The 5,704-nt window shown below is 37.7% G+C and overlaps 1 pseudogene across 1 annotated transcript; it reads left to right on the top strand.

Annotated features, from left to right (window-relative positions):
* Window positions 2,576–4,427, top strand: LOC106502117 (annotated as a pseudogene). Its single transcript, XR_001295704.2, has one exon. The product of XR_001295704.2 is annotated as a 3-hydroxyisobutyrate dehydrogenase, mitochondrial pseudogene (transcript).

Genomic DNA, 5,704 nt, shown 5'->3' with positions numbered 1-5,704 from the left:
TTTCCCTCTAGAATATTAGCTCCATGAAGAAATTTTTTTATTGCTGTTTTGTTCACTGATGTGTCCTAGAGCCTAGAATAGTGCCTAGCATTGATCCACAGTTGAGAAGCCCTTAGAGTCTGGATACTATCACTCAACAGATCTTAACAGGACAAAGTCATATTATTTTTGTTTGCTCTGTAGAGTTAAGAACGATGTGGTTGCCTTTTTTTTTTTTTTTTTTTGGTCAAAACTATTAAGTACTCTAACTGATAGCAACAACTTGAGGGAAGAGATAAACTTCTTAACTAGGATTAATTATCTGGAGAGACCCAAACAACTAGAGAGGCTGTAAGTATATCATCCTAAACCCGTGTTAATGAGGTGGACTGGGTGTCATTAGAAGGATGTCAATGTGAGCGGAGGTCAGCTGCCATTACATAATGAAGGAAGCATGGCAGTGGCCAGATGTATTTGAAATGCACAATTTTCTAAAATGACAACCCAGCACAAATTGCTTTTATGGAGATAATAAGGATAATGGGAAAAGCATCTCTTTTACTCACTCTGTTTCCAGAATTTAAGATAATAATAATTGCACGTAAAGCATTTTGAAGGGCTACTTATTGCATTCTGCCAAATGGGATTCCTCAACTCTCCAACTCCTGAGGCTCATCTAAATGGATAGAGATCATGGCCTGCAGTGGAAACTGTGATTGCATGTTTCATGAATCAGTACAGGCTCTTGGACCTTGACCTTGTATAGATAACTCTCTGGTATTTTTCCATTAAAACAGTAGTTAGCATGAGAAGGAAAGGAACTGGCATAGTAATTAGTAAGAATTTGAGTCCACAGAAAAAGGCAGCAAACACTATAGGTGGGATAGACGAGGTATGATCTTGGATAATGATGGAAGGATTGAATGTGGCTCTGAATACTTGAGATCAGATGACTTTACTTCTTGATTGTAGAATTTCATGATTCCTATGGTAAAATAGCTTCAACATTTATATATAAATACCTCATTATTGTCTTTTAGCATACAATTATAATTATAGTAGTAACAAAAAAAGCCACTGGCAATCTGAACTTTTTCTTTAGTTAACAGAGGCTGCATGTCATAGTGATAAAGACACGGGTTTTGGGGATAGACAGATCTAGGTCCAAATCCAGCTCTGCAGTTGGCTTCCTATGTAAACTTCAGCAAATGACTTGATTAGTTCAGCTTCTTCAACTGCAATTTGAATGCTGTAAATCTAGTTCCAGGCACATACTGATGGTACATAAGTAAATATATATGTCACTTGAAGACTTTTAAGGATTAGAGGAAAAAGATACGTACACTCTGTAAGTAGTAAATACGCATGCAGATGTGCGCACACACACATACACACACACACACACGACACTATTAGCCACTCAATCATGTCCAGTTCTTTTGCAATCCCATGGACTGTAGCCCACCAGGCTCCTCTGTCCATGGGATTCTGCAGGCAAGAAAACTGGAGTAGGTTACCAGTTCCTTCTCCAGGGAATCTCCCTGACCCAGGAATCTAGCCTGGGTCTCCTGCATCGCAGGTGGAGTCTGTGCCATCTGAGCCACCAGAGAAGTCCATGTATATATATATATGTCTACATATATATTTGTTTTAGCTACTATGTAAAAGAAACATGAAGGGTAAAAATGTGTCAGTTCCATAAATAATAATGTCAAATTTAAGAGACTCAAGAAAATTCTTGAAATTTTATGTTTAAAGACAGCTTTGGATAAAGAACATTGACAAGCAAGTCATAAACAAATGTAAATGAATACTAATTTCTAAAAAAATTCCTGAACTTCCCTGGAGATGCAAAAAAATTTTAAATACTATATTTTACTAAATATATGGGAAAATATAATTTGATAACATATTACAATAAAGACAATATGAAAATGACACTACAAATTGTGTTTTTATGGAAAGTAGGCAATATTTATTTGAAGTAAAAAGGAACATGTTATTTTACATAGCAAACTTGCTTTATAGAGATCAGCTCTGTTAAGGAAAAGCATATGCTAGATCATAACATAACTCATTAATAAATTTGAAAAGTTTGAAATCATAGATTATATTCTATGATAAAAATGAATTAAATGAAAAATCAACAAAAGAAAAACATCAGGAATATCACTAACTGTTTGGAAATTAAATAACACACTTCTAAATAACAGATTGAAAATGAATTACAGGAGAAAACAAAAATTTTTAAACTGAGTTGAAATGAAAATATATCAAAATTTGTGCAACAAAGTTGTCAAATTTGTGTGAAATTTATAACATGGAACATTTACATTAGAAGAGATTTTAAAAGGTCTGAAAAAATCCAAACTTTATATGGAATTAGAAACACACAGACACACACACACACATGCAATAACCCAAAGTAAGCAGAAGAAAGGAAATAATAGAGATAAATACAAAATAATGAAACAAGTGCTTGCTTAGTGCCTCAGTTGCCAACTCTTTGTGACTCCATGGACAGGTACCCACCAGTGAGCCTGCCAGGCTCCTCTGTCTGTGAAATTTTACAGACGAGAATATTAAAGTGGAGGGGAGGCGGGGCGGGGGCAGCATGGCAGCCTCCTTATGGCTCCGTGGAGCCGCCTCCAGCCTCCGGTATTGGAGCCGCCGGCAGCCTCCGGCAGTGGCCAGCCTTGCAGCGGTGTGTTCTAGGTCAATGGCTTCTAAGACTCCAGTTGGATTCACTGGAGTCGGCAACATGGGGAATCCAATGGCAAAAAATCTCATGAAACATGGCTATCCACTTATTATTTATGATGTGTTCCATGATGCATGCAAAGAGTTTCTAGATGCAGGTGAACAGGTAGTGTCTTCCCCAGCAGATGTAGCTGAAAAAGCTGACAGAATTATCACCATGTTGCCCACCAGCATCAATGCGATAGAAGCTTATTCTGGAGCAAATGGAATTCTAAAAAAAGTGAAGAAAGGCTCACTATTAATAGATGCCAGTACTATTGATCCTATGGTTTCAAAAGAACTGGCCAAAGAAGTTGAAAAAATGGGAGCAGTTTTCATGGATGCCCCTGTTTCTGGTGGTGTGGGAGCCGCTCCGTCGGGGAACCTCACATTTATGGTAGGAGGAGTCGAAGAAGAATTTGCTGCTGCCCAAGAGTTGCTGGGGTGCATGGGCTCCAATGTGGTGTATTGTGGAGCTGTTGGGACAGGGCAGGCTGCGAAGATCTGCAACAACTTGCTGTTAGCTATTAGTATGATTGGAACTGCTGAAGCTATGAATCTGGGAATCAGGTTAGGGCTTGACCCAAAACTCTTGGCTAAAATCCTAAATATGAGCTCAGGACGATGTTGGTCAAGTGACACTTACAATCCTGTACCTGGGGTGGTGGATGGAGTTCCCTCGGCTAATAACTATCAGGGCAGATTTGGAACAACACTCATGGCGAAGGATCTGGGATTAGCACAAGACTCTGCCACCAGCACGAAGAGCCCAATCCTTCTGGGCAGTCAAGCCCATCAGATCTACAGCATGATGTGTGCAAAAGGCTACTCAAAAAAAGACTTCTCATCCGTGTTCCAGTTTCTGCGAGAGGAGGAGACATTCTGAATTTGCCCTTTGGCTATGGACACTGTTGGAAACCAAACTCTCTTGGAGCCACTTACAGCTCACTTCACAAGTAAATGGGCTTAATCAGAGGTCACCTGTCTGCTTTTGATTGTCTAGGTCACAATAAACCCTGGGATTTTTCACCCATTTTTAACTGCTTATTGTTTTTATCTATTTAGCAAACACCTAGTACCTGAATTTTCTTTTTTTTTCCTTTTCTGCAAGCCACTGATGGTCTCTGCTAGCTAGCCAACTGACCTTTTTCAAAAGTTTGATTCCTGAACATCTTCAGCTGAAACGTTGCCTACTTCAATCAGGATATTATTTACTCCACTTTTCACTTTTACAGTTTCACAAATAAGACCAGTTTTTTTTCAACAGGATAAAACCTATCTTCAAGGAAGGAAAAGAAATTGGTATGAGGAAATGAGTTAGGGAAAGGGGAAGTATAGTGAATTACTCCCTGTGTCCCTCAGGAAGTTTGTCCTGCTAACCCAGTGGTGGTGGTCTTGCATTCTGAGGTTATGGTTTATTTTCCAAGAGTTGATAAAGCAAGAGAATGCCTTGCTGCATGTTATGTAATTTGGGCCCTGTTATAGTATCTCGGTGTGCCCCTCTTGTAACAACTCCCAATACTCAGCAAACTTTTTTTTTTTAATATATTTTTGCTTCCTTGTACATTCTTACTACATATTTTTTGACTTCAGAAGAATGACTTCTTTAGAACTGTTTCAGAGCCAATGATATATGCTTTAGATAATTATTACATTATCCTAAATATAGCCATATTATTTTGAATTCAAATAAATTTCTATGCTGATAAAAAAAAAAAAGAATATTAGAGTGGGTAGCCATTACCCTCTCCAGGGGATCCTCCTGACCCAGGGATCAAACCCGGGTCTCCTGCAATGCAGGTAGATTGTCTACCACCTGAGCCACCAGGGAAGTCCGAAAATAATGAAATAGAATTAGATAAATAGAGAAAATAAGTGGAACCAAAAGTTGATTCTTTGAAAAAAATCAATATAATTGATAAAACTTAAGCTAGAGTAATCCAGAAAAAAAGAGGACAGAAATTACCAACCTTAAGAATTAAAACAGGGACATCACTGCAGATTCTATAAACATTAAAGAACAACAAATGAAAAATAATGGCAATAAATTTGATAACTTACCCAAAATGGATAATCTTGAAAAAGACAAACCACCAAGCATACCTAAGGAGAAAAACAGGTAATCTGAATAACCCTGTATCTATTATATTAAAGAAATGACATTTATATTTTAAAACTTCCCCAAAGTTAAACTCCAGCCCTAGTGGTTTCACTGATGAATTCTGTCAAGCATTCAAGGAATAAATACCAATTTTGCAAACTCTTACAGAAGAGGTGGGAACAGTTTTCAATTCACTTCATGAAGCTGGTATATTAAAACTAGACAAAGAAGGCATCACAAAAGAAGAAACTAGAGACCAATATAATCAAATCCAGCACTACATAAATTATATAAAATACATGAGGCCTGGCGTGCTGCGATTCATGGGGTCGCAAAGAGTCGGACACGACTGAGCGACTGAACTGAACTGAATGTATCATGATCAACTGAGATTTATTCCAAAAAAATTCAAGTTAGTTTAATATTTGGAAACCAATCAATATAATTCATTATGAAAGTGAAAGTCGCTCAATCATATCTGACTCTGCTACCCCATGGACTATACAGTCCATGGAATTCTCCAGGCCAGAATACTGGAGTGGGTAGCCTTTCCCTTCTCCAGCAGATCTTTCCGACCCAGGATCAAACCAGGGTCTCCTGCATTGCAGGCAGATTCTTTACCAACTGATCGACCAAGGTATACTATACTAACAGATTAACATTTTGTTATAGCTTTAATTTCAATAGAGTAGGAAAAGGCATTTGATAAAATTCAATACCCATTCATGACTTTAAAAAAAAATTGTAGCAAACAAGGAATTGTAAGAAACTTTTTTCAACATAATAAAAGATATCTGTGATAGAAAGAAACCTGCAGGCATCATATTAATGGTGAAATTCTCAATGCTTTCCTCTTAAGATGAGATATAAAGCTAGGATGCCCAC

Source organism: Capra hircus, chromosome 5, assembly GCF_001704415.2.
Source record: "Capra hircus breed San Clemente chromosome 5, ASM170441v1, whole genome shotgun sequence".
Lineage (NCBI taxonomy): Eukaryota > Metazoa > Chordata > Mammalia > Artiodactyla > Bovidae > Capra > Capra hircus.
This window is presented reverse-complemented; position numbering and strand designations above follow the sequence as displayed.